The sequence below is a fragment of the Cebus imitator genome, unplaced genomic scaffold, assembly GCF_001604975.1.
Source record: "Cebus imitator isolate Cc_AM_T3 unplaced genomic scaffold, Cebus_imitator-1.0 Scaffold16, whole genome shotgun sequence".
NCBI classification, from domain to species: domain Eukaryota; kingdom Metazoa; phylum Chordata; class Mammalia; order Primates; family Cebidae; genus Cebus; species Cebus imitator.
Window position 1 is genome coordinate 4286627 of NW_016107331.1, and position 23106 is coordinate 4309732.

The 23106-nt window shown below is 38.5% G+C and overlaps 1 protein-coding gene across 2 annotated transcripts in view; it reads right to left on the reverse strand.

Annotated features, from left to right (window-relative positions):
• The window catches only part of HAPLN1 (hyaluronan and proteoglycan link protein 1), an 84264-nt gene extending 62065 nt beyond the window's left edge, over positions 1-22199 (reverse strand). For both annotated transcript variants that reach the window (XM_037731239.1, XM_017508040.2), the window contains exon 1: positions 21809-22199. The gene's annotated coding sequence lies outside the window, so the exon portion shown is untranslated. The remainder of the gene's footprint in view (positions 1-21808) is intronic.
• Between the last annotated feature and the right edge of the window lie 907 nt (positions 22200-23106).

The window sequence follows — 23106 nt, forward strand, 5'->3', positions numbered from 1 at the left end:
TACAATAGCAAAGACCTGGAACCAACCCAAATGCCCATTGATGATAGACTGGACAAGGAAAATGTGGCACATATTCACCATGGAATACTATGCAGCCATAACAAATGATGAGTTCATGTCCTTTGTAGGGAAATGGATGAATCTGGAAACCATCATTCTCAGGAAACTGACACAAGAACAGAAAATCAAACACTGAATGTTCTCACTCACAGGTGGGTGTTGAACTATGAGAATGCATGGACACAGGGAGGGGATCATCACACACAGGGGTCTGTTGGGGGGAAACTAGGAGAGTGACAGTTGGGGGTAGGGAGTTGGGGAGGGATAACATAGGGAGAAATGTCAGATATAGGTGATGTGATGGAGGCAGCAAACCACATTGCCATGTGTGTACCTATGCAACAGTCCTGTANGGGGTCTGTTGGGGGGAAACTAGGAGAGTGACAGTTGGGGGTAGGGAGTTGGGGAGGGATAACGGGAGAAATGCCAGATATAGGTGACTGGGGGATGGAGGCAGCAAACCACATTGCCATGTATGTACCTATGCAACAATCCTGTATGTTCTGCACATGTACCCCAGAACCTAACGTGCAATAATATATATTAAACATACTTTCCTTCAAGAATCAAAGAAAAAAAAAAACTTTAGGAACAGAGCACTGGGTCGGGTGCAGTGGCTCATGCCTGTAATCCCAGCACTTTGGGAGGCTGAGGTGGGAAGATCATGAGGTCAAGAGATGGAGGCCATCCTGTCCAACATGGTGAAACTCCATCTCTACTAAAAATACAAAAATTAGCTGGGTGTGGTAGCATGTACTGTAATCTCAGCTACTTGGGAGGCTGAGGCAGGAGAATCACCTGAACCAAGGGAGTTGGAGATTGCAGTGCACCAAGATCATGCCACAGCACTCCAGCCTGGGTGACAGAGTGAGACTCTGTCTCAAAACAACAACAACAACAAACTGAAAAAAAACGAGTACCGAAATGCTTCTGGCTGGAAACAATTGTTTTATTTAAAAGCTACACTTATCTACTATGATACTGCATACAAATAAAGATTTTTTTAAAAAAGAGAAGAGCATGGAATTCCAATTATTGCCAATGTGTCATGCCTGAAGGATCCTTTTCCCACCCATCAGTTTGAGGTGATAGTTACTGGTTTATGGCAATAGCCATCATCATTCAAAATTTAGATTATTATGCAGGAGTCACATACTGTTTACCTCTCACCCTCACCATGGTTACTGTCATCCTGGGACAGGTAAGGAGGGATAATGAAAGGAGAAAATTTTGCGAAGGAGGAGAAAAATTTCCCAAGAATGTATAGTAATATAAATTAAGGTCACATTTTGCTTGATACCAATTATAGTAAATTGGTATTTTCCTTTAAATATGTATGTCTCAAACTCTCTCTTCAAACTATTTTGTTTTACTTTTGGGCAGCTAATGCACTATCATTCATAATAACTATTAGACTAAGTTAGGTTTCAATTTTTGCTATGATCTATCAGTTTAAGGATGCAGATAGTGAATGATGGCACAAAGCTTCTCTCATTCTGCTCTCTGAAAATTAATTTGAAATAGTAGCCATAGGTAATGAAATAAGGACACAGTAAAAGAGTGCAGACGATTAATGCCTTCTATTTTCAAAATGAAGTTTTTCAACTCTGCATTAACATTTATTTTCCAATTCTCTGGTGCATTAGCTATTAGTTTAATAAAAGGAGACCTTTCCAGTGATAAGGACATTATCTTTTTCATTTCTATAATTCTGTTACACTATCAGTCAAGAGGTTTACTTTCAAGCGATGTTGATATAAATGAGAGTTTTCCTTTTAGTCTTATAGTTTCAAGGCCTAAAGCCTGTCTACGGGTTGTGAAGCTAATACTAGACTAATTGCAATGTGACTTGGAAGCTAGAATAGAACCATCTGCAAAATTTGGAATGATGTGCCCAAAATAAAATTTTACAGGAAAAACAACGCTTTGCATATAGAAATAAATGGCCTGTATAGGGAAAAGCTATTAAACTTATGTCGTGTAGCTTCACAAGGCAAAACTGGACCAAATGAGTGAAAGTTAAGCAATCGAATTTTGTACAATGTCAGGAAGAATTTCCTAATAAGTCATGTAAAAGTGAAATGAATTGCCCTGTGAAATACACAGTGTTTTCTGCCACCACAGGTGTTTAGGCAGATCAACAAATATCTGTCTTGTATTACACAGGGGATTTGAGAGTAGGTGGGAGTTTGGAGCACATGTGGTCCTTTGATCTCTTTAATTTCAAATCTGATCTCGCAGCTCAGAAATTTGAAGGACGTAAAGATGAATAAAACAACACATTAACAGAGACACTATAATAAAAGCTATTTCAACAATTGATTACATTCAGCACACAAAAAAAGTATATGAAGTAATGGTGGTACAAATAAAATTGTAAGAGGCAAGTAAGAAAGAGGTGGCTAATTCCAGCTGGTGGTACATTGCAAGGTTGCCAGGAGGAAGTGTTACATTAATGATGCAAGCATGAATGTTGGGAGCCATGTTTCAGGTGGGGGGGATGAAGCAGTAAGGGATTCCTGCTTGAGAGAACTGTATGAGCTCAGAATTAGAGGAGTAGAGCTGCATGAATGTTTGGGAAGAGAAGATAGATATTTTGAGAGATTTTAATGATTAGAATCTTGGTGATAAATTTGGTGTTTACTTTGGTTGCCAAAACCTGCCTTTCAGGGAGTAAAAAGATAGATATAACGTGGTCAAATATCCTGTATAAATTATAAACTTTTCAGTCATTTTTCTTTTATAATTTAAAATAATGTTAGATAGCAAAAAAGATGGATACGAAGATCTGAAACTACTTTCAGAATTTTGTCTTGATAGCAATGAGACTGTACAGCATCTGCAAAAGATTGCAGGGACTGAGTCACCACTAAAATTTATCTCAGCCCAGCATCTTCAGGGAGCTAGGCACATGGATATCCCTCTAGGCTTGAAGAGTTTGGTCTCTCAGAGAGAGCAGGCCAGGAAGATAAGGGCTACCCAGAACAGAGTCAAGCCAACCCATTGATTTTTGGCATTTCTTAAAGTGGAAAGAAAAGGAAATTTTCCAGTTAGCTAATTTTCTTACTTGTTAGCTTGTCTGGAGTCTTTTGTTTCTGGAAGCTTTTAACATGCCCTCTTTGTTTTGTTTCTCCAGTGGCTTTCCTTTTTTTTTTTTTTGATATGGTTTTTCGCTCTGTTACCCAGGCTGGAGTACAGCGGAGCAATTTCAGCTCACTGCAGCCTCTACCTCCCAGGTTTAAGCAATTCTTGTGCCTCAGCCTCCCAATAGCTGGGACTGCAGGCATACACTACCACACTTGGCTAATTTTTGCATTTTTAGTAGAGGCGGAGTTTTGCCATGTTGGCCAGGCTGGGCTTAAACTCCTGACCTCAAGTGATAAGCCTGCTTCAGCCTTTTAAAGTGCTGGGATTACAGGTGTGAGCCATATCTGGCCTCCAACAATTTTCTTATGCCATGTCTGGGTGTGGGTGTTTTAGTTTTGGAGTTTATCCCATTGGGGCGTTGTAGCACTTCTTGGATTTGTGACTTGGTGAATAGCCACAGCTGTTATTTCTGAAATATTTTTTTCTGCCCCATTTGCGTTTACTCCTTCTGAGATGCCAGTTTCTATATTTCACATGTCTTTTACTGCCACCACCCCTGCTCCTGGAAGCTTCTTTTTTTTTTTTTTTCCTCAGATTTCAGCCTAGTTACTTTGCTCAGACCTATTTTCCAGTTTACTAATCATCCCCTCAATGGTTCTAAATGTTCCTAAACTCAGGTATTGAGTTTTTATTTTTAGTCATTACATTGTTTTCAGTTCTAGAATTTCCATTTGAAAGTTTTTTTTAATCATTTCCAGTTCTTTGTTAAAATTATCTATTTTAATATCTAATTGCTGTGCTTCAGTAGCTCACACACTAGAATTGGAATGATTAGCACAGCCCCTGCATATTTTTTATAAATATTAACAGCAGAGTAGACCAAGCTGAAGGAAGAATCTCAGAACTTGAACACTGGCTCTCTGAAATAAGACAGTCAGACTTATAAAGACTTACAAAGAGGAAAGAATGAAGAAGAATGAACAAAACCTCCAAGAAGTATGGGATTATATAAAAAAACTAAATCTACAAATCATTGGCATCCCTGACATGGAGAGGGAGAAAACAAACACCTTCGAAAGCAGGTTTTGGGATGTCATCCTAGAATCTTGCAGGGGTTCTCTGTATTTTCTGAAGTTGACTGTTGGCCTCTCTGGCAAGTTTTGGGAAAGGCCCAGAGAGGCCAACAGTCAAATTCAGGAAATACAGAGAACCCCTGCAAGTTTCTACGCAAGAAGATCATCCTAAAGACACATATCATCAGATTTTCCAGGATTGAAATTAAAAAAAAAAAGTTAAAGGCAAATGGGGAGAAAAGGCAGATCACCTACAAAGGGAAGCCCATCATATTAATAGCAGACCTGTCAGCAGAAACCTTACAAGCCAGAAGAGATTGGGGGGCCTATATTCAACAGTCTTAAAGAAAAAAAAAATACTTCAACCAAGAATTTCATGTCCAGTCAAACTAAGCTTCCTAAGCAAAGAAGAAATAAAATCCTTTTCAGATATGGAAATGTTTAGGGACTTTGTTACCACGAGACCTGTCTTACAAGGAGCACTAAATATGGCAAGAAAAGACTGCTACTAGCTGATACAGAAAACCACTTAAATATACAGACAAGTGACGCTATAAAGCAACACACAAGCCAGCATAATAACCAGTTAACAACACAGTGACCAGATCGAATCCATATATATCAATACAAACCTTGAATGTAAATGGCATAAATATCTCACTTAAAAGGCACAGAATAGCAAGCTAGATTAAAAAGCAAGGCTCAATGCTATGCTGCCTTTAAGAGGGATACCTCACATGTAATGGCATCCACAGGCTCAAAATAAAAGGATGGAAGAAAATATACCAAGAAAATGGAAAACAGGAAAAAGCAGGAATTGCAATCCTAATTTCGGGTAAATAGAATTTAAACTAATAAAGATCAAAAACTAACAGAGAAGGGCATTACATAATGATAAAGTGTTCAATTCAACAAGAAGATCTAACTATCCTAAATTTATATGCACCCAACGTAGGAGCACCCAGGTTCATAAAGCAAATTCTTAGAGACCTGCAAAGAGACACAGACTCCAACATAGTAATAGTGGGACAGTTCAACATTCCACTGACAGTATTATACAGATCATCAAGGCAGAAAATTAACAAAGATATTTAGGACCTGAACTCAACATTGGACCAAATGGATCTGATAGATCTCTACAGAACTGCCCATCTGAAAATAACAGTATAGACATTCTTCTCATCAACACATGGCACATTCTAAAAATTGACCATATAATTAGATATAAAACAGTGCTCAGAAAATGCAAAAGAACCAAAATCATACCAAACACACTCTCAGACCACAGTGCAATAAATAAAGAAGTCAAGACTAAGAAAATTGCTTGGCCAGGCATGGTGGCTCACATCTGTAATCCTAGCACTTTGGGAGACTGAGGCAGGTGGCTCACCTGAGGTCAGGAGTTTGAGACCAGCCTGGCCGACACAGCAAAACTCTGTCTCTACTAAAAATACAAAAATTAACTAGGTGTGGTGGTTCCTGCCTGTAATCCCAGCTACTCAGGAGGCTGAGGCAGGGAAATTGCTTGAACCTGGGAGGTGGAGGTTGCAGTGAGTTGAGATGGTGCCATTGCACTCCACTCTGGGTGACAAGAGTGAAACTCTGCCTCTAAAAAGAAGAAAGAAAGAAAGAAAGAAAGAAAGAAAGAAAGAAAGAGAAGGAAAGAAGGAAGGAAGGAGGAGGGAAGGAAGGAAGGAAGGAGGGAGGGAGGGAAGGAAGGAAGGAAGGAAGAAAGAAAGAAAAAGAAAGAAAGAAAGAAAGAAAGAAAGAAAGAAAGAAAGAATTGCTCAAAACCATGCAATTACATGGAAATTAAACAAGCTGCTCCTGAATGGCTTTTGGGTAAATAATGAATAAAAGGCAGAAATCATGAAGTTCTTTGAAACTTATGAGAACAAATACATAACATACCAAAATCTCTGTAACACAGCTAAAGCAGTGTTAAGAGGGAAAGTCATAGCACTAATTGTTCACATCAAAAAGCTAGAAAAATTCAAATTTACAGTTTAACATCACAACTGAAAGAATTATGGAAGCAAGAATAAATCAACCCCAAAGCTAGGAGAAGACAAAAAATAACCAAAATCAGAGCTGAACTGAAGGAAATCGAAACACAGAAAAACACTCAAAGGATCAACAAATCCAGGAGTTTGTTTTTTGAAAAAATTAGTAAGATAGATAGACTGCTAGCTAGACTAATAAAGAAGAAAAGAGGGAATATCCAAATAAACACAATTAGAATGACAAAGAGGATGTTACCACTGACCCCACAGAAATGTTAATAAAAACAACCATCAGAAATTACTATGAACACCTATATGCACACAAACCAGAAAACCTAAAAAAGATGGATACATTTCTGAAAGCATGCACCCTCCTAAGACTAAACATGGAAGAAACGGATTCCCTGAAAAGACCAAATACAAGCTCTGAAATTAAATCAATAATAAATAGCCTACCAACCAAATATAAAGCCCAGGACCAAATGGATTCACAGCAAAATTCCACCACTTGTACAAGAAAGAGCTTGCACTATTCCAAAAAATCAAGAAGGAGGGACTCCTCCCGAACTCATTCTACGAGGCCAGCATCATCCTGAAACCAAAAACTGTCAGGCATAACAACAACAGCAACAACAACAACAACAACAAAACTTCAGGCCAATATTTTTGATAAACATTGATGCAAAAATCCTTAACAAAATACTTGAAAAGTGAATCTAGCAGCACATCAAAAGCTAATTCATCATGTTCAAGTAGGCTTTATCCCCATGATGCAAGGTTGGTTTAACATACACAAATCAATAAATGTGATTCATTACATAAACAGAACTAAAGACAAAAACCACATGACTATCTCAATAGATGCAGAAAAGGCTTTCAATAAATTTCAATATCTCTTTATATTACAAACTCTCAATAAACTAGGTATTGAGGGAACATACTTCAAAATAGTAAGAACCATCTATGACAAACCCACAGCCAACTGAATGGGCCAAGCTGGAAGCATTCCCTTTGAAAACCAGCACAAAACAAGGATGTCCTCTCTCACCACTTTTAGTCAAGATAGTATTAGAAGTCCTAGCAACAGCAATCAGGCAAGAGAAAGAAATAAAGGGAATCTAAATAGGAAGAGAGGAACTCAAATTATCTCTGTTTGCAGACCACATGATTCTGTATCTAGAAAACCCTATAGTCCTGGCTCGAAAGCTCCTTCAGCTGAGAGCTTCAGCAAAGTTTCAGGATACAAAATAAACATACAAAAGCACTAACAGTTCTGTAGTCAATAGCTAAGCCTAGAGCCAAATCAGCAACACAATCCCATTCAAAATTGCCACAGAAAGAATAAAATACCTAGAAGGTATTTTATTACCAGAAGTAAAAGATTTCTACAGTGAGAATTACAAGATACTGCTCAAAGAAATCAGAAAATACACAAACAAAATTTAAAAATCCCATGCTATGGATAGGAAGAATCAATATCTTTAAAATGACCATACTATCAAAAGCAATTTACAGATTCAATGCTATTCCTATCAAACTACCAATGACTGTCTTCACAGAACTAGAAAAATCTATTTTAAAATTCACATGGAGCCAAAAAAGAGCCCAAATAGCCAAAGCAATCCTAAGCAAAAAGAAAGCTGGAAGCATCACATTATCCACCTTCAAATTATACTACAGGGCTACAGTAACCAAAACAGCATAGCTCTGTTCCAAAAACAGGCACGTAGCCCAGTGGAACAAAACAGAGTCCAAAAACAAGGCCACCCACCTATGACCATCTGATCTTTGACAAAACTGACAAAAACAAGCAATAGGGAAAAGACTTCCTATATAGTAAGTTGTGCTGGGATAACCGCCTAGCAATATGAAGATTGAAGCCGGACTTCTTCCTTAAACCACATACAAAAATCAACTCAAGATGAATTAAAGACTTAAATGAAAAACTGAAAACTAAAAATCCTGGAAGATAATCAAGGCAATATCATCGTGGAAATACGAACAGGAAAAGATATCGTGACAGAGACACCAAAAGCAATAGGAGCAAAAGTAAAATTTGACAAATGGAATCCAATTAAACTTAAGTGCTTCTGCACAGCAAAATAAACTGTCAACAGAGAAAACAACCTACAGAATGGGAGAAAATATTTTTAAATTATACAACTGTAAGAACTTAAGCAAATTTACAAGAGAAAAACAAACAACCCCATTTAAAAGTGGGCAAAGGATGTGAACAGACTTTTCTGAAGAAGGCATACATGTGGCCAGCAAGCAGATGTTAAAAAAGCTCAATATCACTGGTCATTACAGAAATGCAAATCAAAACTACAGTGAGATACCGTCTCAAACCAGTCAGAATGGCTATTACTAAAAAGTCAAAAAATAACAGATGCTGGTGTGGTTGTGGAGGAAAGGAAATGCTCATCCACTGTTGGCAGGATTGTAAATTAGTTCAACCATTGTGGAAAGCAGTATGGTGATTCCTCAGAGAGCCAAAGCAGAATTACCATTCCACCCAGCAGTCCCCGTACTGGGTATATACTCAGAGGAATATAAATCATTCTACCATAAAGACACATGCACATGTATGTTCACTTCAGCTCTATTGACAATAGCCAAGGCAGGAAATCAGCCTAAGGTGCCATTAATGACAGATTAAATAAGGCAAATGTGATACACATACACCATGGAATACTATGCAGCCATAAAAAAAGAATAAGATCATGTCTTCTGAGGGAACATGGATGGAGCTGGAGGCCATTATCCTTAGCAAACTAACACAGGAACAGAAAACCAAATACAAATACTGCATGTTTTCACACATGTAGGAGCTAAATGATGAGAACACATGAACTCAGAGAAGGGAACAATAGACACTGGGGTCTGCTTGAGGGTGGAGGTTGGGAAGAGGGAGAAGAGCAGAAAAAATAACTATTGGGTACTAGGCTTAATAACTGGGTGATGAAATAATCTGTACAACTAATCCCCAAGACACGAGTACCTATATCACAAACTTTCACATGTATCCCTGAACCTAAAATAAAAGTAAAAAAATAAAAATAAAAATAAAGATTCTGAATTAGAATATTTTAGTTACAGGGTACTCTTACTTTTGCGGCATTAAAATATTTATACTTTGAAACAAGAGGAGTATGAAAACATTTATATAAAATATCTAAAATTATCAGTTTATCTTTTTTCTCTTTTTTTTTGACAGTCTCTGTCACCCAGGCTGGAGTGCAGTGGCATGATCATGGCTCACTGCAACCTCCACCTCCTGGGTTCAAGTTATTCTCCTGCCTCAGTCTTCCGAGTAGCTGGGACTACAGGCATGACACCATGCCAGGCTAATTTTGTATTTTTAGCAGAAACGGGATTTCACTAGGTTGGTTAGGCTGGTCTTGAACTCCAAACTTCCCAAAGTTCTGGGATTACAGGTGTGAGCCACCATGCCTGGCCCAGCTTATCTTTCTAGCATGTGTATTTCTCTAAACTTACAGAGATATCTGGAATTCAACTAACCACATGTGTAAGTAGTGTGCTTGTATTTTTCCGTATTGCCTAACTTATTTTCATATTGGGCAAATGTTCTTTTTACACAGTAAATAAAAGTCAAAAATCCTTTCCTAAAATAATCTAATTTCTTAAACATATTAATCACATAAAGCCTATGTGTGAAAAGTCCAATATTGTTATGTCCTATTGTTCTATTTCTGTCTTCTGTTTTACTATCTTGGCTTTTCCTGGTCATTGAGTCCTGTCAGCTAGTATATTGGGCAATTTTATTTATTTATTTATTTTACAAAATTTTCGTTTCTATTTTAGATTCAGGGAGTACACGTGCAGTTTTGTTGCAAGGGTATGCTGCGTGATGCTGAGGTTTGGGCTTCTATTGAGCTCATCACCCAGATAGTGAACATACTGTATTGAGTAATTTTAGATGAAGCTGCTTTCCAGCTAAAACCTAAAGCCAGGTCACTAAGAACTTTGCAAATCACTTAAAATAATTTGGACCTAATTGTCACAGCAATGAAAAGACACTGAAGAGCTTTAAGTGGGGAAATATTTTCATATTTACACTTTAGAACAGTTATTCTAGCTTCAGTGTCAGGGAATAAATTAGAAAGTAGGCCGGATGCAGTGGCTCATGCCTATAATCCCAGCACTTTGGGAGGCTGAGGTGGGTGGATCATGAGGTCAAGAGATCAAGACCGTCCTGGTCAACATGGTGAAACCCCGTCTCTACTAAAAATACAAAATTTAGCTGGGCATGGTGGCAAGCGCCTGTAGTCCCAGGTACTCGGGAGGCTGAAGCAGGAGAATTGCTTGAACCCAGGAGGTGGAGGTTGCGGTGAGCCGAGATCGCACCATTGCACTGCAGCCTGGGTAACAAGAGTGAAACTCCATCTCAAAAAAAAAAAAAAAAAATTAGAAAGTAACAAGATTGGAGATATAGAGACTGATGGGTGAGATTTGCAGGAATTCAGTAAGAGAGGATGATAATGAAGGGCAGGATTTATGCTACTAGAGATAGAAAATAGTGTACATATTGGAGAGGTATTTATGAGACAGAACCCATAGGGTGACTCCCATGTTCCTGTTTTGAAAACTGAGTGGAGAGGATATGGTGGTATTTACTAAACTAGATAACATTGAGGTGGTTCAACTTCAGGAGAAAGAAAGAGTTCATGATGGACCATGGAATCTGACATGTTTGTGAGATGTGCTGGTGGAGGTGGTTTGGACACTTGGGAGGAGAGACTGGATAGATCTAAAGATCTGGGAGTCCAGCACATAGCTGAGTGCGGTGTGATGCATGGGCAGAGATGCAAGCACACGGGAGAATATGCAGCGTGGGGACAAGCATCTGGGCAGGAGCCATTGTAATACAAACAGCCAAGAGGCAGGTGGACTTCTCTTTAGAAGCCTGAAATGGAGACTGAGATAGAGTCCCCAAAGAAGCCTGAAATCTAGGAGGGAATGGTCACAAAGCTCACGGTAGAGACTGTTGTGAAGGGAACATGGTCACTAGTATTAAAACGCCGCTAAGAAAGCACTGGAAAAAGTCATTGTTGACCCTGCTGAGGAGTATTTCAATGGAGTAGCCGTGGGAGAAAGCACATTACAGTAAGTCCAGGAGAGGATGGGGGTGAGAGGATAGACAGTGAATACAGGTAGTTCAGAAGAAAAAGTGTGGCTCTCATGAAAAGGAGAAAGAGTGATAGGATGTATGTGACATTAGGAAAGGTTTGTGTTTTTAAGATAAAGAATATTTGACCATGATTAAATGCCAGTAAGAAAAATAGGCCGGGTGCGGTGTCTCATGTCTGTAATCCCAGGATTTTGGGAGGCAGAGGTGGGTGGATCACCGGAGATCAGGAGTTTGAGACCAGTCTGATCAACATGGCAAAACCCCGTCTCTACTAAAAATACAAAAATTAGCCGGGCATGGTGGTACACGCCTTAATCCCAGCTACTCTGGAGGCTGAGACAGGAAAACTGCTTGAGCCTGGGAGGTGGAGGTGGCAGTGAGCCAAGATCTGGGCAACAGAGGGAGACTCCGTCTCAATAGCGAAAAATAACCAGAGTGGGAAAGATTGATAACGCAAGAGAGAATAGATCTAATAAATAGGAATTTCTCCAAGAAAACTGGAGGAAATGAGATCCAGAGCTCGGGGGCAATATCTGCATTGGGCTCTTCAAGGTAAAGGAGATTAAAAAAAAAAAATAATTCTAACAGAAAGGAAAAAAAGAATATATTCGGAGTACAGACCAGAGGCTAGTTTCAGGCAAGACAGTGAGAGGGTGGCTTCTGTTTTCAATATGAATTAGAGAGGCCTGGACATCTGCTACAGGGAACTCAAGAAGCAATGGACTTTTAAGAAATACAGTAGAACTGCCATACAGCGTGAAAGATCCGGCTGACATCAGATACCATAAAGTTCTATAGTCGTCCCATTCTGCATCATGGAGCAAGTGTGGAGGAAGGGGGCAGTCAGAGTCATCATGAAAAAAGATTTTGTTTGTTGGATTCCTTGCAGGACAAGGACATGGAAAATGCTGACAAGCATGGTGGACAACAGAGAAAGAAGTGAAGATGAAAGGGAATGGTCAGGTAGGGGAAATGAAGGAAGTCTGAGGTGAAGATTCCAGTTCACTGCCCTGGACCCATAGCTGAGAACAGCAAATTTTCTAGTTTGTGTGATTAGTATTGTGATTAGTTTTAAATAATACATAACTGACCAGTTGTCTTGGGACGGTCTTTGTTTATGCCTTCTCTGTTATCATGATCAGTAAGCCATCCCTTTTTACTCGTAAAGGTGCTCTGGTTTGGCTAATGCATTTTATTGTCTTGATATATAAAGAGAGATGACACAAACCAGGCTTGGTCAAAGGAAAATAATGAGTTCAATTTTGGAAACAAGTTCATAAAGCTTATGGGAACTTCATATTAAATGGCCAAGTAAACTGAACATACATACATACACAACTAAATATATCCATTAAACATAAATTCAGACAGTACTGAATAAATTATAATTTAGTGATTGACTCAAGAATGGTATACTAATTTGCAGAAAGACTCAGAAAATATTTGCATTACATACTTGAAGCTACTTTCTCTGCACTAAAGTATACAGCATTTTGGGGTAAAGTGAAAAATACTAATCGTGTGAGGATGAGGAATCAGGTAACATTGGCTAAATGATCAAACTGGAGTTTCACATTAAGTAATACCTCAAAGTGTCACAAGGTGGCAGCACAACCACAATATAACATGTAATTAGCAAGGGTCACGATCCTTTCAGGTATTTACAGTTAGAAGTTATACCTGCTGTACATTATATATATATATTCTGAATATGTAGTCCTTAATTTAAAAAGGATTATTTTGTTTTATCGTTACTGCTGATTTGAAAATGGAACATATAAAAACTTTAATTTTCTAATACGTACATTATTTAAAAATATGTTAGCTAGAGTAAAAAACATGATCATGAATACACATTGATGCCATTCTTAGGATAATTATTAGCACATAGGGTATATAATGTCATACTTACGAATGCTCTGTAAGTTTGCATCTTGATTGGTATATTTTAGTTTGAAAATTTTATTTAGATCATCTTTATATTTATCTAACTAGTATAATAAAATCTGTAACTTTTTTCATTGACCTATAGAAAGAGAGTGTTCAGAAGTTTCATTAAAAAATTTTTGTTTGGCATATTCTAATTATGGTAACTTCAAGTAGGAGATAGGGTTGCCAGGTTAGTTAAAAAAAAAAAAACACAGAATATCAAGTTAAAATTGAAATCTAGATACACAAGAATTTTTTTTTTTGGTATAAGTACGTCTCATGAAATATTGGTGGCATACTTAAAGTTTTTCAATTATTGAATTATTTATTGTATTTTACTTAGCAATTCTATTAAAGGGAGGGAGAACCTGAAAAAAAAATAAAAAAAGGAAGTTTCCGAGAAGGCCAGAAAAATCCAGGATTATGGACTACAAATCTGACCTAAGGTTTGGAAGTCTTCAGAATCAAGGAACTAGAAAAAGAATTATAAATAGACTTGAATTAGTCTGCATTCTGTGGCAAACTCATTTATATGTTAAGCTAAACAACATGGGCTATGCTGAATCAAGTACCCTGGTGAATTACCATCTACACCACACATTGATTACTGATTTCTAAACAACAGAACGCAACAACATATATTTAAAGTTAGTTCGGTATTGGACAAAATGTAATAAACAACTATAATCTAGACATTTTGGGGTCTTACCCAGGGTTATCATTATGAAAATCTGTCATTAGAGCATCAAGGCACGGAAATACCATTTTAATTTCCTTTAATTCAACAAACATGTCCGGCACCTTCCATATGCAGAGGCCTGACTAGGACTGTGAAGTATAAGGATTAATAAACAGTGAAGCTGTCTAACTCGGTGGACATTTAAAGTTAAAAAAATAAAAGTTAAATTCATGCATAAATAATGTCAACACTAATTCTCACTAATTTTTCCCTGGTTCCAGTTCTTGGTCAACTGCTTCTTTCTTCATGTATCCTAAAGGATGATTGATTCCCTTCGCTCTTCCAGATGATTTTCAGCTACCATTTTAAGGCCAGAGTCTTCCAAATCTCCATTTCCAGCCATGATTTCTCCCCCGTATTTAAGATACGTACATCCAATTCCTATGAGTTTTTGGCTGTCCCCTTGGTACTTCTTCCTAAATTAGACTCATCATTTCTCCCAGCAACTTCTATTCTTCCTATATTCCTAATCTTACAATTGCATCCCTCCTCAGGTAATCATCCATCCTTAAAACAGTCATACTATCTCAGGCTCCTTGTCCATATCCAGTCAATGCACCCTCACGCATGTCTACACTGTTTCAATGACCTCTAAACGGATTTCTCACCTTCAGTCTTGCTTTCCTTAAATTTAGCGATTTACTGAAATTAACAATTAATTTTATTTACATTATTAATTTTACACTGTAGTGATTATTATTTACATCTCAAAAGAGTTTATATATTTAACAACATTGAGGGTTAAGAAGAAACACAAGGAAACAAAAACAGGGCTGGGGAATGGCTTGAGTTTTCAGGCATCTGAAATATAGGTGCTTGGGATAGAAAGTCAGGACACCCCTGAAGCCCTATGTTCAGCCCTGTGCTGGACACTCACAAGAGCAGCAGGATGTCAGGCACTCGTATCTCCAAGCCAGGTGAGTAATGCAGGCTAAAGACCCCTCTCCTCTAGGCTGCCAGAAAGACAGGGAAGGAAATCAACTCTCTACATCAGGGTCATCAGTCCTAGAAACTTAATAAGCCGTGAGCACATCTTTATGTTGTAAGACCAGAACAATATCTTACAAGAGCACCAAACGATGGTAGCAAAATCTAATGGGGTACAATTTAAATAAACTTACATAAATTAATGGAATATTTAATAAAATATGGCTATCATGCTGTATGCTAATTAAACATAAGCTGAGAAGAGATTTAGACAAATGACTCTGATTCATGTCACTTTTGGAAAGCCAAAGCAGATTTTCGCTATTTTCTGTTTTCGTAGTTAGTTTATCAGAAGCTATGATCAGCATCAATGGTGAAATGTCTCTGGAACCCATTTCACTCTAGTTAGGTACCTGAGCAAATAGTTTTAAAAGATGTTGGCTTTGACCCGTCTTTTCAACATGATGGCTGACCCCTGTGCTTCTCCTATGCATATTCCTTATTTCATCTCTATGACTTTGAGGAATTCTTGGACTAGATATGTGGATTTTCACTGCTGCCTCCCACTAAACCTGGGTATTTGGGGTAGCAGAAGTGCTCAAAAGCCGTAGAACATGAGAAGCTGTGGATGTGCTACCTGTCCAGGTGCCACAGTTGAAGCACTGTAATGAAGGGCTGAGGGGATCTAGAGTGGAGGTTAAGGCAAAGTGAACAGGAATGGTAAAACAAGGATGTTGAATGCTTCTAGGGGCAAAGGGAAGAGATAAGTCTGGCTAAAGCGCTGGGGGAGGTAAAAGAACAGGTTGATCAGGCTCAACTAAAAGGAGCCAGTAGTTAACATGGTCCTTCAAATTTCTGGAAACAGGCCTTGAGGGAATCCCTCTGTTCTCACACAGGGAGTGGGGATAACTGAGAGACTGAAGCCCCTGGGGGATTGAATCAGGCTTAATTATACCCTTTGGTGTAAGGATGGGAAAGCCCTCAGATGTTTTAAATTCTTTTCACAGAAAACAAAACACTTACTTTAAAGAAATAAAGGACTTAAAATGTAAATGTATGAGTGAAACTCATTCACACTTAAGTGTAATGCATGAGTGAAACTCATTCACAATTTTGTGTAGTCAAGAAATCAATAAACCAGAGAACTATCAGATCCTCTGGGGTGCAGGGGTAGAGAGCAGGAGCCTCGGTTTATGAGATAGAGGGGTTAGAAGGCTTGAGGAAATGCAAAGAAAGGGAGCCAGGAAATTAGGAAGGCAAGTTTCACCTACTTGGCAAATTTTTCTAGTGATTCATGATGTGTATCCATCTGTCGCCTCTACTAGCTTGTGAACTCCTTGAGTCAATTACTATGCAACACCTAGCATGGTGCTTGCCTGGTGCAAGTGGTAAGCACTAAATCATTCTTGCTCAGTCTGAATTTTAGTTTCAAACTGGTGGTCAACAATTCTGTGCAAATGCATTTTTGCTTTTCCTGTCCATCCGAGCAGACGTATTATTGGAATCCTAGGCCTCCTGGGGTTCTGGAGTGTCAGAGCTACCTTTCAAGGCCCATCTGTGTCCATACAACCAAGAAACAAAGCTCTAGCCACTCAGCTCAGTGATAGCACAAAAGGTAAAAGAATTTTTAAAAATACATGCTCAAAATTCTCTTAACACTAAAACCATGAGGCTAGAACTTTTTGGTTATTTTTGTTACTCAAACTACACTTCAAGGTCTTGTAACACTTCAGGTTTATAACATGAGTTTTGACTTTCTGATTATTTTAGAATGGATTTTCATAGTGTAATGTGAAGAAGAACACACGGCACCTGCACACTGTGCTGGTAAATAGCCAGTGCTCGATATGTTTTTGTTGAATAAACAAATGAACAAATGAATGAGCGAATGAGGTGACCCCCCCAAATTCAAAATAACAGAGTAAAAATGAAACAAAAAATCACAGAGTATGTATGAAGACAAAGCCAAGATATTATCCATAAGACTTTGTGAAAGGCTTAGGGAAGTCTAGACTTAGCATAAACATAATTTGAATATTATTTAATTTAATTGGATATTATAGTAATTGGAACTTAGTAACCAATAGAGTAAATTGTCTTCTTTTTGGATGTCAGATTGCACAGATGGAAAAATTTCTGTTGTCTTGAACAGATTAAGAAACAGCCCTTTAAGTAAGTTTTCCAAGTTATTCTTACTCTGAATTTTTCTTTGTGTTTTGTAAACAGTCTCCTGGTCTTCTAGCAAACCTCATCTCAGGTGTCACCCCTGTTAGGCCATAAAACAATCAATGGAGTCTCAAAAGAGTCAGCAACATTTGATACTTAAAACAAATTTTGGCTGTCTCTGAGATACATAGCTAAAAACTCTTAATACCAGCTATTGCCTTCCATGCTTCTATCAGTGGGAGAAGTTATTATGTAGAGCAAAGACAATATAACTATAAGCATCAGACCATTTTAGAGAGCTTGGCTGGTTTTCTCTTGTAGAGTTTGTTCTTGTCTAGTACCCTTAAGTCATCTGAAATCATGAAAACTTCTTGTAATATGGTAGAAAACTTTAAAAGAGGCTGGGTGCAGTGGCTCACTCCTGTAATCCCAGCACTTTGGGAGGCCAAGGCGGGTGGATCACGTGAGGTTGAGAGTTCTAGATCAGCCTGACCAACATGGAGAAACCCTGTCTCTACTAAAAAAGAAAAAAACAAAACAAAACAAAAAAAGAGAGAAAGCTTTAAAAGAAGGCCAGGGGCAGTGGCTCACACCTGTGGTCCCAGCACTTTGGTAGGCTGAGGCAGGTGGATCACCTGAGGTCAGGAGTTCGAGACCAGCCTGGCCAACATGGCAAAACTCTGTCTGTACTAAAAATACAAAAATTAGCCAGGTGTGGTGACACAGGTCTGTAGTCCTAGCTACTCGAGAGGCTGAGTCAGGAGAATCGCTTGAACCTAGGAAGCGGTGGTTGCAGTGAGCCAAGATCATGTCATTGCACTACAGCCTAGGCTACAGAGTGAGACTCCATCTCAAGAAAACAAAAAACAAAAAACAAAAAACAAAAACATAGAAAAGTCCATGATTAAACTTCCACTTTAAGGACCTCTGACTTTTAGTCAATGTCTCACTGGCTGTCTCACTGGGATGTGTATGCAATTCATTCGAAATCACAAGGATGATCCAATGAAACTGTTAAGGGGATGTGTTTTTTTTCCTGGTAGATAATGATCCATTGGAAATAAAAATTAACATAATCTGCCTTATTTTATATGATTACTGGTGCTAATTCCAAACATTACCTCCAATCAACACAGGTTATAATTTTGTGATATTAATGAAAAACAACTTAATGAGCAGGTCTCCTTTCGTGTAGGTTTCACTGCCATACAAAAACCAAACACTTCTAAAGAGGAAACTTCTATTCCACAACAGCAGGCCTAACTCTATTTGTGGATTACACCTCCAAAACTCCCCAAGTAACAAATTCATCATTTTTTTTTCTACTGAGACATTCTACCTTCTATATGAATTTCACAACTTGTCTGGATTAATGCCGATGTCCTGAACGCTGTCGCAATTGTCACATATCTTGCAAAGAGCCAATTGGAGTAAGAATTCATGTATCTTTTAGAGAAAAGGTTTTTAAAACTCTCAGTGCAACACTGAAATGGATTAATCTTCTATGATATCCTAATGCTTCCTTCAAGTGCTGGTTTCCCGTGTCATCGTTTGATCAACTTAATGGAAGCTGGGTTCCTGCTTCAAAACTCCATACAAACAACAAGTATAGAGGAAGTTGTTTTACATGCTGATTATTAGCGTTTGCGAGCAATAGTTTATAAAATATACCCCATTACTCAAAAGCAACTTGTACTATTATCATTTTCAATTAAAAAAAAAAATTAAAAAACTTGTGCTACTATCCTTTTCAAAATGAAAAAAATCAAAGAATATGAAACAAAATGTGCAACTGTATGCTAACCTGTAAGCTAGTAGTTATTTACCCAACTATATTCAGTAACACTAAACCTTACAGAAATTTATTTCTATTTGAGGAAGAGTGATTTAAGATGGTCAAGCTCGTGTTTCCACCATTCCTGGAACCATACCATGGTATATCTGTCAAAAATAAATCCTATATTAGAAGTGAGTTGCAGTTATTAAGCTATATCCTTGTGGAGGCAGAAAGTGAATGATAAAGTATCCAATAAAGAGTAAAGTGATCTTAAATACGATGACTAGTGATTTCATAAACTGTTTAGTTGTATCTTAATTTTTAACTTATATAAACATCACTTTCTTTATTTTCTACTCTGGGCACCTATTCCAATGTCTGGCATCTAGTTAGTGTTCAACAAATGCCAATCAAAGGAGGCGGAGTATTTTAAGCAGCTGGTGAGAAAGCCTTCCTCGACCTATCCACTAGGTGGCACACAGGGACCATGTTTCCCGCAGTTCACCGCCACAGACCCTCCCATTCATAGTGTAAATAAAGAGATGCATTATTAATTTACACCATCTCGTCCTCTCTACTCCTAATAATTGTTTAACCAGCTGTTTCCTCTAATCCTCCTTAAACACTGTTGATTAAAATCCTTAGGATATTCAGGTCTCCATCGTTTCCTACTTCTCCCAACAGCATTTTGCTACCTTTAAATGACAGGCTAAGTACATTTAGATGACATAGACTAAATACTCTGGTTCCTAATCATGGCTGCAGGATGTCGGAAAATTAATTTGAAGTGCGATCAAAGTTCTTTTCAAATTTGCCTTGTATTTCGTCAGAATTTTAACTGGTGAGATATCATTATCTTAAAAACGCAATCTGAAAAATAAAATATGCATAGGGCTAAAAGAAGTGAAAAAGAAAACTAGTATTTTCTAAGGCAGGGAGTCGTTTTCTGAATATAACTCTTGTTCATCTCTACAAAGATGAAGCGCATAAGCGCATTGCTACCTTAAGTTTCAAAAGACTTCTTCAACTGTTCAGAAAATACCAATTTTCCACACCCAAGATGCTAAAAGGCAGGATTGTTTAGTAGACCGTTTACTCATAAAGTATCTTCCTGCGTACTCTGAATGTATTTATCCTGGATGTGTTACTTGCTCCCAAAGGAAGGAAAAGGAAGTGAAACCACTAGGGATATAATGAATTGATTCTTCTCTGTGAAAGTTTCTTCAGCACTTCTAAATTACAGTGTCAGTCATTCCTCTGAGAGACAGGGCCTTGTTGAAAATAAATGGCTCATTTTATAAATAAGAACATAACATTTTCTCCACTCTCTTGTTTCTCATAGAAGGCCCAGGCCCATCAGGCATTCCTGTCTAGAATACTGGCCTCTGGGCACATTCCTCCGATAGACCAGTGGTCTGTTGAGGTGTTGGTTATCTCTTGTTCATTTAATTAGCTTTAAGCAAAATTATGTCTTACATAGCTCTATTTTTAAGCTGTTTCCAATTTAGTGAAGAGGTCATCAACAAAAATATAAATTCATTTCTTAGCTGAAACAATTAAATGTTTAAGAATGGGCAGTATAAAAGTGACTAAAGACTAAAGCTTATATATGAACAGTCCTTTGGCATACATTATAGTTTACTGAATGGAAGGAAAACTTTCATCTACTTGAGTAAATGGAATTTCTTAACTGATGTAAGAATTATGAAATATCACATTAAAAATTCTCCAAAGAGAACTATGACAATACTTTTATATAGTTTTACATCATAGTAATTCTCTTTGAAGAACAATATCCCCATTCCATTAAAATATTGAAATGACTAAAATGTGTATAAAACTTCTGCAAATGTAGTACACTGAAATAATCACATAGAAATAGTTACCAGAAACTACATTCGTAATGAATAAATATCATATTCATTTAGAAATAAATCCACGGCCTTAATTTCTTAAGAATTATTAGCTTCCAAGAAGCCAGCCAGTATGTTTGATTTTATGACATCACACTGGAACATGTACAGGAACACTTTCCACCCTAAAAATTCCCAAATGTACTGGCCACCATGTGTATTTTTCCAGTGATAAATGAAAATAAAGCAACTTATTCTCAGATTAATAAGCCATCTTATTTTGAACACAACAGTCACATTCAATGGAAGAAAACTACTTGATCTAAGCCCAAATAAATTTAGGTTTGCTCTTGGTGGTGAACAGTCTCAACATACAAATAATTTCTTTAAGTAGCTTTAAAAGTAATCTTAACTATGACTATACATTTTCTTCAGTGCATTAAGATTATCCATCATCATCATCGTATATATGAAATTCATCATAATTCTATGATCTTAATTTCATAATTAGCTGGAGAAGCCTGGGCCAAAAAAGGCAACATTTCTAAGATTATTAATCTAACAGGTATTACCTATGACTAAAGGAACTTACTTTTTCAAATAACGCTATATATTCTCTAAAACAAAATTCATAAGCCTGGCTGGACAGTCCCATTCCTCATCTTTCCCTTCAGCCTATACTATCCTTTTCTCACCTCAGGTACTATAAAAATAGTTGTTGAAATACAGATAGAGAAGTCACCACTTGGAAACCAATGAGTCTACCAGATTTACAGTAGCCCTAGCAGAAGCCAGGATACTAGAGTTAATTCTTTCTCCAATTCTAAACTGAGCCTGTGTATTGCAGTGAAAATATTTTACCCGGCAATATGAAACTTTTTAAAAAGTTGAGGTGTCATATTGGGTTGAGATGAAAACTAAATTCAAAAGAAAAGAATAAAACTTGTTTAATGTATATATACATTACGTGTGTATTGCCCTCTGAAGTCTTAAAGGCACAAAGGCATAACCAAAAGAGGGGAAAGAAATTTGCAAGTTTTACCTTGTCCTGAAATCCACGAGTTCAGATGCTCTCTAGTTCTGCTTAAGTTGGAAGCTGGAGATCAAGTGAAGCTAGCGCTCTTTCTCCTCACCTTAAGTTTGTCTCTGGGTGAGTGTGAGTGTGTGTGTGTGTGCGCGCAGAATGTCTCTTTGTGGCGCTGGATGGCAGAGGTCCTGATCCTGGGAAGAAGGAGGCACTTTCTCACCAAGAGCAGAAGAAAAGCAAAGCGTCACCAGGAAAGTTCTCCTCCCAGATCCCCTAATTACAGCCTAACATGCACTTCATGCAAACTTCAGGGAGGAAGGGAGGGGCAGCTCTGTGCCCAGACCTTGTAAAACAGCAGCCTCTTAGATGACTTTCCCTTCTGCTCAGATCCCGAGTATCCCGCTCTGGGGTTCAGGCAAGCCGGCAGCTACAGCCACAAGTCCCCCACCATACCACACCTCCTGCACCCTCACTCTCACCACTCCTGGGTCTGTCCAGAGGGGTTGGGACGAGGGGTCTGTGGAATGATCTCTGGGGGCAGCAGTGTGAGCAGACTCCCCAGGGCAGTCAGTTTTCGCTTTGTTTTATTAGCCTCTGCCTAAAAGAAAAACCCAAGGGTAGGAGAGGTCCCGTCTTTCCCGCCTTCCCCTCCCCAAAGGAGATCAAGGATAACAGACAATAATAACCGCACAGAAAGCTTTCTAAACTGGAGGTGGCCTTCCGCCCAAATCACTAGAAGCATATTTTCTGGTTTACTGGACTCAGCATTGGTGTTGAGTTTAAATCTCCTCAACAAACAACTGCTATTGTATCCTTGGATGACAGAGCTCGAGGAACCTGGATTTATTTATAGAATGAGGAATGCGAGGGGGAGGCGGGATGGCTGGGGTTAGGTTGTAGATCCATACCCAGGATTAGAACCAGATGGGCACAGGGCGCGAGCGCGCGCACACACACATCCCTGAAATAACCACTGGGGAAAATGCTGGGACACGCGGGAAAACGCCTCCTGAACAAATAGACATTTATTTATAACTCCAGGGAGAGTATATAGGTCCATTGATTCCCGCCTTGAGTAACCAAGGGTTTTGGAGAGGAAATGGCTTCATATTTCAATAACAGAGCCACCTTTGATGGAGTCTAGGAAGGGGAAAAAAAGAAACACACCGCAGGAAGCAAACGGCTGTGGGAGCAGCCGGGAGGAGGGAGCGGGGCCGGCCCGGGGACTGAGGACAAGCAAACAAGCCCGAGGGGCCCGCGGCCGGGTGGAGGCGAGGCGCGGGCAGTCCCCGAGTTGCGGAGAGCCGGGCCGG